Here is a 13,205-nt window from a genome sequence, read left to right on the forward strand (position 1 = left end):
AGGGCACGCACTCCCTGGCTCCTGCGCAATGCCTAGCAGGGTCCAAAATGCACCTGGATGCCCAGGAGCCATCGCCCACCCCACAGGCAGCCCCAGGAGCCATCGTCCACCCCACAGGCCCCCAGGAGTCATCCTCCACCCCACAGGCCCCAGGAACCATCGTTCACCCCACAGGCAGCCCCAGGAGTCATCGCCCACCCCACAGGCCCCCAGGAGCCATTGCCCACCCCACAGGCCCCCAGCCATTGCCCACGCCACAGGCCCCCAAGAGCCATCGTCCACCCCACAGGCAGCCCCAGGAGTCATCACCCACCCCACAGGCCCCCAGGAGCCATCGCCCACCCCACAGGCAGCCCCAGGAGCCATCGCCCACCCCACAGGCAGCCCCAGGAGCCATCACCCACGCCACAGGCAGCCCCAGGAGCCATCGCCCACGCCACAGGCAGCCCCCAGGAGCCATCGTCCACCCCACAGGCAGCCCCAGGAGCCATCGCCCACCCCACAGGCCCCCAGGAGCCATCGCCCACCCCACAGGCCCCCAGGAGCCATCACCCACCCCACAGGCCCCCAGCCATCGCCCACCCCACAGGCAGCCCCAGGAGCCATCGCCCACCCCACAGGCAGCCCCAGGAGCCATCGCCCACCCCACAGGCCCCCAGGAGCCATCACCCACCCCACAGGCCCCCAGCCATCGCCCACCCCACAGGCAGCCCCAGGAGCCATCGCCCACCCCACAGGCCCCCAGGAGCCATCGCCCACGCCACAGGCCCCCAGGAGCCATCACCCACCCCACAGGCCCCCAGCCATCGCCCACCCCACAGGCAGCCCCAGGAGCCAAAGCCCACGCCACAGGCCCCCAGGAGCCATCACCCACCCCACAGGCCCCCAGCCATCGCCCACCCCACAGGCAGCCCCAGGAGCCATCGCCCACCCCACAGGCCCCCAGGAGCCATCGCCCACCCCACAGGCCCCCAGCCATCGCCCACACCACAGGCCCCCAGCCATCGCCCACCCCACAGGCAGCCCCAGGAGCCATCACCCACCCCACAGGCCCCCAGCCATCGCCCACCCCACAGGCCCCCAGCCATCGCCCACCCCACAGGCAGCCCCAGGAGCCATCGCCCACCCCACAGGCCCCCAGGAGCCATCGCCCACGCCACAGGCCCCCAGGAGCCATCACCCACCCCACAGGCCCCCAGCCATCGCCCACCCCACAGGCAGCCCCAGGAGCCATCGCCCACGCCACAGGCCCCCCGGAGCCATCACCCCCCCACAGGCCCCCAGCCATCGCCCACCCCACAGGCAGCCCCCAGGAGCCATCGCCCACGCCACAGGCCCCCAGGAGCCATCACCCACCCCACAGGCCCCCAGCCATCCCCCACCCCACAGGCAGCCCCAGGAGCCATCACCCACCCCACAGGCCCCCAGCCATCGCCCATCCCACAGGCCCCCAGCCATCGCCCACCCCACAGGCAGCCCCAGGAGCCATCGCCCACCCCACAGGCCCCCAGCCATCGCCCACGCCACAGGCCCCCAGGAGCCATCACCCATCCCACACGCCCCCAGCCATCGCCCACCCCACAGGCAGCCCCAGGAGCCATCACCCACGCCACAGGCCCCCAGGAGCCATCACCCACCCCACAGGCCCCCAGCCATCGCCCACCCCACAGGCAGCCCCCAGGAGCCAAAGCCCACACCACAGGCCCCCAGGAGCCATCACCCACCCCACAAGCCCCCAGCCATCGCCCACCCCACAGGCAGCCCCAGGAGCCATCGCCCACCCCACAGGCCCCCAGGAGCCATCACCCACCCCACAGGCCCCCAGCCATCGCCCACCCCACAGGCCCCCAGCCATCGCCCACCCCACAGGCAGCCCCAGGAGCCATCGCCCACCCCACAGGCCCCCAGGAGCCATCGTCCACGCCACAGGCCCCCAGGAGCCATCACCCACCCCACAGGCCCCCAGCCATCGCCCACCCCACAGGCAGCCCCAGGAGCCATCGCCCACCCCACAGGCCCCCAGCCATCGCCCACACCACAGGCAGCCCCAGGAGCCATCGCCCACCCCACAGGCCCCCAGGACCCATCGCCCACCCCACAGGCCCCCAGCCATTGCCCACCCCACAGGCAGCCCTAGGAGCCATCGCCCATGCCACAGGCCCCCAGGAGCCATCACCCACCCCACAGGCCCCCAGCCATCGCCCACCCCACAGGCAGCCCCCAGGAGCCATCGCCCACCCCACAGGCCCCCAGCCATCGCCCACCCCACAGGCCCCCAGGAGCCATCGCCCATGCCACAGGCCCCCTGGAGCCATCGCCCACCCCACAGGCCCCCAGGAGCCATCGCCCACCCCACAGGCAGCCCCAGGAGCCATCGCCCACCCCACAGGCCCCCAGGAGCCATCGCCCACCCCACAGGCAGCCCCAGGAGCCATCGCCCACCCCACAGGCCCCCAGGAGCCATCGCCCACCCCACAGGCCCCTAGGAGCCATCGCCCACGCCACAGGCAGCCCCAGCAATTCAGAGACAGTGTGCTTGGTCGGGTCACAGCGTTCATTCCCGCGGCTCTGATGTTGGAACAGTGGTTACCTGTGTGGCTCCAGCACCCGTTCCACTGATGCCAACACACACACAACACAGGCCCATACGCACACACAGGCCCACACACAACACACACACAGGCCTCACACACATACACACGGGCCCACATACACAACACAGGCCCACGCACTAGTGCACACGTGCACACAGAGGCCCACATACACACACAGTCCCCCACACACAGGCCCCCACACACACACAGGCCCACACACACAGGCCCCCCCACACACACAGGCCCCCACACACACACACACAGGCCCCCACACACACACACAGGCCCCCCCACACACACACACACAGCCCACACACACACACACACACAGGCCCCCACACACACACACACACAGGCCCCCCCCCACACACACACACAGGCCCCCACACACACACAGGCCCCCCACACACACAGGCCCCCACACACACACACAGGCCCCCCCACACACACAGGCCCCCCCACACACACACACACAGCCCACACACACACACACACACAGGCCCCCCCACACACACACACACAGCCCACACACACACACACACACACAGGCCCCCCCACACACACACACAGACACACACACAGCAAATCAAGTGACTTCCTAGAACAAAGAACAGCCACTTTAAGATAATTTGCTGCCTAGACGGTGAAGAGCCAGCAATTTTCAAAGGGCAGCTTCATTTAATTACAAACAAAATCCAAGTGCTGCCCCACGGCCTGAGTGGTGAGTGGAGGAGGGATGTGGACGCCGGGCTCTGCCCCGGCCAGCGGCCCCGACTGTGGAAGGAGCAGCTTAGGGGGAACTGCCTCCTTGGACGGGGCTTGGCCAGTCGGTCCCACTGGCCAAAGGCTCTGGGGGAGTCCAGCCAGGGGTCACAGGCCAAGAAGGCTGGGGTGTGGGCAAGGGGGTCTGGAGTGTCAGCCAGGGGGTCTGGGATTTCTGGCTGGAGAGTCTGGGGGCCAGGGATCTGGGATGTGGGCCACAGGGTCCGGGGGTGTCAGTCAAGGGGTGCGAGGGTGTCCGACTGGGGTCTGGGAGTGTCAGCTGGGGATCTGGGGTGTCAGCTGGGGGCTGGGGTATCTGGCTGAGGGGCTGGGGGTGTTGCTGGGGGCCTGGAGGTGTCAGTGGGGTCTGGGGTGTCAGTGGGGTCTGGGGTATCAGTGGGGGTCTGGGTGTCAGTGGGGTCTGGGGGTGTCAGTGGGATCTGGGGGTGTCAGTGGGGGTCTCGGGGTGTCAGTCGGGTCTGGGATGTCAGTGGGGGCCTGGGGGTATCAGTGGGGGTCTGGGGCTGTGAGTCTGGGTTGTCAGTGGGGGTTTGGGGGTGTCAGTGGGATCTGGGAGTGTCAGTGGGATCTGGGGTATCAGTGGGGGTCTGGGGTGTCAGTGGGTGTCTGTGGGTGTCTGTGGGGATCTGGGGGTGTCAGTGGGGGTCTGGGGGTGTCCGTGGGGGTCTGGGGGTGTCAGTTGGGTCTGGGGTGTCAGTGGAGGTCTGGGGGTATCAGTGGGGGTCTGGGGCTGTGGGACTGGGTTGTCAGTGGGGGTTTGGGGGTGTCAGTGGGGGTCTGGGGGTGTCAGTGGGATCTGGGAGTGTCAGTGGGATCTGGGGTATCAGTGGGGGTCTGGGTGTCAGTGGGGGTCTGTGGGTATCAGTGGGGGTCTAGGGTGTCAGTGGGATCTGGGGTATCAGTGGGGGTCTGGGTGTCAGTGGGGGTCTGTGGGTATCAGTGGGGGTCTAGGGTGTCAGTGGGGGTCTAGGGTGTCAGTGAGGGTCTGGGGGTATCAGTGGGGGTCTAGGGTGTCAGTGGGGGTCTGGGGGTGTCAGTGGGGGTCTAGGGTGTCAGTGGGGGTCTGGGGGTGTCAGTGGGATCTGGGGTATCAGTGGGGGTCTAGGGTGTCAGTGGGGGTCTGGGGGTGTCAGTGGGGGTCTAGGGTGTCAGTGGGATCTGGGGTATCAGTGGGGGTCTAGGGTGTCAGTGGGGGTCTGGGGGTGTCAGTGGGGGTCTAGGGTGTCAGTGGGGGTCTGGGATGTCAGTGGGGGTCTGGGGGTGTCCGTGGGGGTCTGGGGGTGTCAGTGGGATCTGGGGTATCAGTGGGGGTCTAGGGTGTCAGTGGGGGTCTGGGGGTGTCAGTGGGGGTCTAGGGTGTCAGTGGGATCTGGGGTATCAGTGGGGGTCTAGGGTGTCAGTGGGGGTCTGGGGGTGTCAGTGGGGGTCTAGGGTGTCAGTGGGGGTCTGGGGGGTGTCAGTGAGGGTCTGGGGGTGTCAGTGGGGGTCTGGGGGTGTCAGTGGGGGTCTGGGGTGCCACGTGAACCACCATAGGCAGGCACGTTAGTCCTGCAGGGCTGCCTGGGCTGTTTCAGCACATGGAGGTTCCAGAGCAGCAGGCGGTTCCCAGAAGACAAGCTGGGTTCCAGCACCAGGACCTGGGGTTTCTGGCCCAGAGACCACAGCCCTGTCTGTGCCCGGCGCTGAGGGCACAGCAGGTCGTCCTGGCGGTCTTCTTGCCAGTCCTGTGAGGTATCAGGAGCCTAAAAGGCTGGTGAGGCGCTGCCTGCCCGCCCTTGCTCCTCTGGAGGGTAACCCAGCTCCTGCCCCTCCCTGGCCGGCTCCCCGGAGCGGGCTGTGGTCGGTGGTCCAGGGCTGCAGAGCGCTGCTACCCTCTAGTGGGCATATGGGGTCCTGCAGCCCAGAACCCTACCCCGGCCCACGGGAGTCTCTGCCCCCACGCACCTGGACTTCCTCCTGCAGCAGGGACCCCGGAGGCCCCTCCAGTGCTCCCACCTCAGCTCCCAGGAAGACCTCAGGGTCTCGCCCAACCAAGTCGCTTCCCCCAAGAGCCCTCCCTCCAGCCCAGGATCTGCCACACCTTGTCCCAGCCGCTGCCCCATGCTCAGTGAGACCTGCGTGGTTTTGGAGGACGTTGGCTGGGGTTTCTAGACTCTCGCTCAACCGGGGGCCCCTCCAGTGACCGTAGTAGAGTGGAGGGTCTGGGGCCTCCATCCAGGCTGCGGTGGTCTGTCCCTCTGCAAGCCGCTGTCTCTGGGCTCCATGCTCTGGCTTCGGAAGTGGGAACGAGTGTTGAAATCCAGCCACCCTCAGGGGAAGGCCTGTGGCTGGGGGTCTCGCCCTGCAAGCCTGTCCCGGGCACAGAGAAGGTGACAGCTTCTAGGAGAAGGTGCATTCCGCAGCTTGAAGGCACCAGCATGAGGGGAACAGCAGGTCACGGAGCCCCTGGAGACCCAGGCAGGAGGCAGACCCCCACCTAGGCCCGGGTTGCACACAGGGCAGGGCAGAGACTGCGGGAGCCGGGAGGAGGCCTGGGGTCTGGGGAGCCCTGCCCCACCCCAGGAAGCCGTGGAGCACCCGACCAGGCGAGTGAGGCTCTCCCCCCATTTCACGGCCATGCACAACCGTGGGCCCCCGTGGGTCTGGGGCCAAGACCCAGTTTCCCTGAGGGTGAGTATCTGTGATTTCTCCCCCAGCAGAGAGGAGGGCCTGGGCCCTGGCACCTGCACCCCCGGCACAGGGACAGTTCTGGGAAGGGCACGGCGCCCGTCCTGGCCGCTGGAGGACGGGACTAACCCTCTGGCCAATAGGGGTCTTGTTGGCTCCGGTCTGTGCCAGAGCCACCGACAGGAACCCTGGGATCAGGGGCTGGGGCAGAGCCCGGGAGCAGGGTGGGCCTCGAGCTCTCAGGCACCGCTGCACCTGCGGCTTCCCTCACGGCCTCTGGCAGAGTCACTCAGCCCCAGGGGCCCAAGGATGCCCTCACACAGCCCTGGCACCACGCCTGGCACGGCCGGGCTCTCTGCACCTGGCGTGGGGCTCCCCGAGGCTGACTCAGAGCTGGGGGTCCAGGGAGTCTACATCCTGATGTGCTCCTGGGCAATGTGGATGCCGCTGTTGAGGGACCCCAGCTGGAGAACCCCAGTCCCAAGTGTACCCCCTCCCCACACCGGACAGCTGGGCCTCTGCCTGAGAACTGCCTCAGGGTCTGTCCCCGCCCAGAAGTGCCGCCCCAGATCTGCGGGCACAGACTCAGCCTCCTGGTGCTCTCCCGGCCCTGCACCTCTCCACCCTCTGCCAAGGGCACCCCGTCCCACAGCCCTGAGGCAGCAGCTCCCTCTTGGGTGAGCCACACCGCCAGCTCCGTCTCCTGCACCCTGGGGTCCTGGCAAGTGTCCTGGGGCCTGTGGAGCTGCCGCCCCATCCTCAGGCCGCAGAGGGTGACACAGCCATTTGTCCAGGCTCCCCACCAGACCCCTGCAAGGACGGTGCGGAAGGTCAGCTGTGGTGGCCTCTGGTGAAGGATGTCCCCTCGCCCAGGAAGTCAGGGGCCCCTCGCCCTCACTGTAGCAAACACACACCCAGGACCCTCTCCCAAAGTCAAGGCCACAGCCAGGCCGGGGAGGGCATGGCTCCTACCCCACTGGAGGACGGGAATGCGGGGCCGCCGCGTGTGAGAACCCCGTCACGGCGGCATCTCTGGGGACCAGGCAGGAGTGTCCAGAAGAGAAAATAGACGCACTTCCCATTGTTTTATCTTCTCTGTAGCTTAAGTTATATTTGACCCAAGGCCAGAATTCAGTGAGGTGCCCTGGGCTTCTCAAGGAGAGGACGTATTCCCTGTGCCACTCCACAGCCAAGTGCAAACGGCTGCTCTCACGAGCGCCGCTGACCGGCTCCCAGCACCACTTGAGCTGTTCTCTAAAAGGATGTCAGGCCAGCCTGACGATTAAGGCCAGCTCAGGGCAGGTGGGTAGCCCTCCCAGGCAGGGCCGCCCTAGCAGCCGGGCCCCAGAGCCCTGGAAACCTGGTCAGCAACTCTGTCCTGGCCTCCCAGAGAGGCCCCCATGCCCGGGGGACCCGAGTGTCCCAGCTGCCGGCTGCCTAACGAGCCACCCGGAACTTAGTGACGGCCCACCCTGTCCCCGGAGTGAGAAGGACTCTTGGTTACAGGTGAGCCACCACCCACCCAGCTTCGAGCCAGGGCAGGGGCCACCTCCAGATGGGGGTATGCAGGTCCCAGGTTCCGAGGTCTGGAGGAGCACGTGGGGACACGGCAGTGGCCGTCTCTGGAAACACGACTGGCTGTGGTTTGAGGAACGTGTTGCCACTTCCCGATCCTGGACAGAGCCTTCTGATGGATAATAGGCCACAGACACAGCCAGTGCGCCCGGCCTGAGACCCCCACTCAAATCCTGCGGACCCTGAGGAAGGAGAGCTCCGGCCAAGAGAGGAAGAGAGGGGGCCCGGTCAGGTCTCTGGAGTTGAGACCTCGTCCCTAGAGGGAGCAGAGGGGCCTCCCTCCCCACCCCACAGCGGGTTCCTACGGGAGGAGATGCCTCCAAAAGGACTGACAGCCAGCAGCACCCAGTGCAGGAAGGGCCCCACACCCCAGAGGTCAAGGCCAGAGGGCCCAGAATGGCCCCTGAAGGGTTGCAGCTCGGGGCCCTGATGCTCCCTTGCTTCCTAGTGCTCCTGGGCCCACCCCTGCCAGCCCCCAACACCAGGGAGTCCACAATGAACCTCCCACCCCCTTGCTGCCCACAGCCCCGGAGAGGCAGGGCAGGGGGTTCTCAGCCAAGGCTGACCAGTAGCTGAGCGGGGCCCAGAGTCCTGCTGTGGCCGTGCCACTGACCTGAAACCAGGCCTGGTGGGCAGGAGGGAGAAACAGACACATCCCACCTACCTCTGCTGAAACCACACACAGAAGCCAAATGTCTCGCACCCACCCAGCCCCATGGCAGTCCAGCCACTGTCCTGGTCTCCACACCAGGGTCCTCCGCCCCGGCACAGCCGATCCCTTGAAACAATGTCTCCAATGTGTTGTTCATGGTGCTGGGGTCAGCGACTCAGGGGGCCTGGCTGAGGGGATCCTTGCTGGGGACTCAGGAGGCCTGTCTGGCGGATCTTCACTGGGGTCTCTCGTGTTGTGCCGCTGGCCAGGGCTGTGTCCTATGAGGGTGACTGGGCTGGACATGGGCAACCACTGGCCCGGTTGCGGGCTGGGTGCTCCCTGGCTTGGTGGGGGTCTTCCCAAGGTCCCCCACACAGTGGTCCCGGGATCAGAATCTTCAGGCAGTGGCCGCCCCTGCAGTGCAGTGGCTCCAAGAACCAGGCAGAGGCCTTGGGCCTTTCAAGAGCCGGCCGCGGGACTAAAGCCTACGGTGTCACCCCTCCATGGCCCACAAAGTCAGGGAGGGCTGGACCCAGCTCTGTGGGAAGCGTGGCAAAGCCATTGGGCACACATTTCAGCACCGCCCGCAGCCTCCTGCCTGTCCCCCTGCCTGTCCCCTCCTCCCACGGCCCAGCCTCCTGCCTGTCCCCCTGCCTGTCCCCTCCTCCCACGGCCCAGCCTCCTGCCTGTCCCCCTGCCTGTCCCCTCCTCCCACGGCCCAGCCTCCTGCCTGTCCCCCTGCCTGTCTCCTCCTCCCACGGCCCAGCCTCCTGCCTGTCCCCCTGCCTGTCTCCTCCTCCCACGGCCCAGCCTCCTGCCTGTCCCCCTGCCTGTCCCCTCCTCCCACGACCCAGCCTCCTGCCTGTCCCCCTGCCTGTCTCCTCCTCCCACGGCCCAGCCTCCTGCCCAGCTGGGGCCGAAACCAACGCCACCCACAGGGCCTTCCTGCTCTCAGGTCAGAGCCCGAGCCAGGGGCCTGCAGAGCCCGCAGGACCCGCCCAGCTTCCCCTCTGGCCTCCGACTGTGCTGCCCCGGCCGTGGCCGCACCGCCCGCTCTGCGGCCGACACTTGGAGCTCTCCCACCGCCAGGCCCTTCCCCCCCTGCTCCTCCTGGCTGTCCAGGCGGCCGGATCTCGCTCCGAGCACTCCGTGTGTCTGGCGTGGTCTCACGCACACCTTTGCTTCCCGTCTACCCTGTCCCCATGGGGATCTGAGGCAGCCGAGACTTGTCCTCTGGTTTCCAGCTGCTTCCCCAGCAGGTGGAAGGCTGCCCAGCACATACACGCAGAGCATCCCTCATGCAAAAATCCAAAATCAGAAAGCTCCGGAATCTGAAACTTTCTGCGCACTGGCATGAGCTCAGGTGAAAGGCATGAAATGCCCATTGGAAGAGTTTGCATTTCAGAGTCTGGATTTTCAGAGGAGGGATGCTTAACTGAATAAGTACAAGTCAAGTATCTAAAATGAAAAAAGATTACAGGTGTGGTGGCTCACGCCTGTAATCCCAGCCCTTTGGGAGGCTGAGGTGGGGGGATCACTTGAGCCCAGGAGTTCAAGACCAGCCTGGGCAACATAGCAAGACCCTCTCTCTACAAAAAACAAATGACTAGCGAGGTGAGGTGGCACGTGCCTGTGGTCCCAGCTACTCGGGAGGGACTTGAGGTGGGAGAATCGCTGAAGCAATCAGGTCAAGGTTGCTGTGAGCTGTGATTGCACCTATGCACTCCAGCCTGGGCAACATAGCAAGACCCTGTCTCAAAAATAAAAATGAAGAGAGGGGAGGGGAAGGGAGGGGACGGAAGGGGAGGAGAGGGGAGGGGAGAAGAGAAAGAAAGGAAGGCAGAATCCTGGGCTCCTCTAGACCTCTTGGAGGAGAATCTTTATTCTAACAATACCCGCAGTGATTTACTGCACACCGAGTGTTTAGACGCTCTGTCCCATGAAGTGGGCCCTGGGGCAGGGAATTCAGTGGAGAGGGGGTGTCTCTCCCACAGTCCACAAAAGAGAAACAGGGAAGAAACACCAAGGCTCAGAGGTCAGAGGCTCCTCCGCATCCTCCACAGCCTCTGCAGCCTGAGAGCTGAGTAAGCGCCACGGTGGTTGTGAATTTCCCCAAATATATTGTCTTGTTGATGTAAAGTTATCCAAATAAGCTCTGGACTCCACAGCATTCAGTGCCTGCTGAGATCCTTTTGAAAAGGCATAATTCAGGGCCAAGCGCAGTAGCCCATGCCTGTAATCCCAGCACTTTGGGAAGCAGAGGCAGGCGGATCACAAGGTCGAGACCAGCCCGGCCAACATGGTGGAACCCCATCTCTACTAAACATGCAAAAAATTAGCCGGGCGTGGTGGCAGGCACCTGTAGTCCCAGCTACTCGGGAGGCTGAGGCAGGAGAATCACTTGAACATGGCAGGCAGAGGTTGCAGTGAGCCACGATCACCCCACTGCACTCCAGCCTGGGCGACAGATGGAGACTCTATCTCAAAAAAAAAAAAAAAAAAAAAAAGGCATAATTCAGCTGCCACATGGTAACTTTCAATGGGCCCCTCATTTTACCTGCAAACTGAAAGGGGGGCAACTCCGAGCTACCCTCTAACCTTTTCCTTCCTTCCTCCACTCAGTTTTCTTGCCCGGGGAGATGCTCTGAACCCGCTCCCACCTCCAACCCTGAAATCCGTTCTCCAGCCTGAACGCACAGGGCAGCTTTCTTCTCTCTGCCTCCCCAACCAGATGTTTTCTGTAGATGATTTGGCATCTGGCTGTGCCCTCCCAGCCCTCCGCTGCCCACACACTCCCTTTCGTGAAGGTTCTATTCTTCCTGATCCAGCTTCCTAATTTTTTTAATCAGAAATGTTCCAGGAACTAAATTGGCAAAGACCCTCCTTTATGGGTGAAAGGGAAGGAAAACAGAAAGCATTCACCCATCCTGAACCTTGCCGTGGTCGGTCACGGTAACATGTGTTGCCTGACAACCCTTTTGTGAAGGCAGAACAGCCATCAGGCTTTGGATCGATGACTGGCTGAGTGCGTTCGGGCTGGTTAATTCACCGAAGTACAAAAAGCAAAGCCAGAGTTAAGAGATGCATGTTCCCATGATATAAAAGCGGAGAAGTGGTGTCAACAGGGCATTGTTAGAGCTATTTCAGCTGGAGATGTGTGGAAAGAAGTGAAATAGAAAAAAAAAAAAAAGCTACATTTCAAGGGAAAGAAAATTAGCCACAGAGGAAACACGACGCATGGTAAGTACGAGGAACTGCGTAAAGGCTGGGAATAAATGTATAGCTCCCATACACGCTCTTGAAAGACTATTCAACGTTCTCTGTCAGAGATTATTTGTTTGGTTGCAAAACCTAGAAACACCCTCACGATTGGGAACCACATTGAACTCAACAATTTTTTTTTTTTTTTTTTTTTTTTGAGATGGAGTCTCACTTTGTTGCCCAGGCTAGAGTGCAACGGGTGATCTCGGCTCACTGCAACCTCTGTCTCACAGGCTCAAGCGATCCTCCTGCCTCAGCTTCCCGAGTAGCTGGGATTACAGGCACCCGCCACCACGCCCAGCTAATTTTGTATTTTTGGTAGAGACAGGGTTTCGCCATGTTGGCCAGGCTGGTCTCAAACTCCTGACCTCAGGCGATCCATCCACCTCGGCCTCCCAAAGGCTGGGATTACAGGCATAAGCCACCATGCCCGGCCTAAAATGCTTTTTGGTTTTTTTTTAAAGGAATTGATTGTTCGGCCGGGCGCGGTGGCTCAAGCCTGTAATCCCAGCACTTTGGGAGGCCGAGACGGGCGGATCACTAGGTCAGGAGATCGAGACCATCCTGGCGAACACGGTGAAATCCCGTCTCTACTAAAAAATACAAAAAACTAGCCGGGCGAGGCGGCGGGCGCCTGTAGTCCCAGCTACTCGGGAGGCTGAGGCAGGAGAATGGCGTAAACCCGGGGGGCGGAGTTTGCAGTGAGCTGAGATCCGGCCACTGCACTCCAGCCCGGGCGACAGAGCCAGACTCCGTCTCAAAAAAAAAAAAAAAAAAAAAAAAAAAAGGAATTGATTGTTTTGTTGTTGTTGTTGTTTGGAGATGGGATCTCACCATGTTGCCCAGGCTGGTCTTGCCCCATAATCAAAATGTTCCAGTGCCTTCAGGTAAGACTTAATCCAGCATCTCTAACGTTGCCTCACATGGGTGGGTCAAGTTCAGGCTGCAGAAGAGGCTGCCTCAGGTGACCAGTCAGGCACATAGCGACTTCCTCCCGATGCCTGGCTGTGTCCTGGCCAGGCGTGAGTTCAGAGTAGACCCACATCTGGTAAACTGGGCTTTATGATTTCGGGGCCTGGCCAATGTTGGTGTTTGCCTTTGTGATGACTGTGAAAAAAGACTTTGAAGCAAATTAATGGTGCAAAATACTGAAGGAGAAAATGTCCAACTTACTATTTAAATCCCATTAGCAAAGTCAAGATTGCCATGCAAATGGAAATTATTAATTTGGTGTGTGTGTGTATATATATATATAATTATATGTATATATAATTTTTTTTTTTTTTGAGACAGAGTTTCGCTCTTGTTGCCCAAGCTGGAGTGCAATGGCGCGATCTTGGCTCACTCCACCTCCCAGGTTCAAGCGATTCTCCTGCCTCAGCCTCCTGAGTTGCTGGGATTACAGGCACCCGGCACCATGCCCAGCTAATTTTTTGAATTTTTAGTAGAGACAGGGTTTCACCATGTTGGCCAGGCTGGTCTTGAACTCCTGACCTTAGGTGATCCACCCGCCTCAGCCTCCCAAAGTGCTGGGATTACAGGCATGAGCCACCATGCCCAGCCGAGATTGGTAATTTGGGATAACTTCATCGATTTATTAAGATAGGTCCTGCAGATGAATTAACCCACATCAGAGGAATCAGATGAGAGGACTCTAGAAATGGGGGCTGGGA

Source organism: Macaca fascicularis, chromosome 11 (assembly GCF_037993035.2).
Source record: "Macaca fascicularis isolate 582-1 chromosome 11, T2T-MFA8v1.1".
Taxonomy (NCBI): domain Eukaryota; kingdom Metazoa; phylum Chordata; class Mammalia; order Primates; family Cercopithecidae; genus Macaca; species Macaca fascicularis.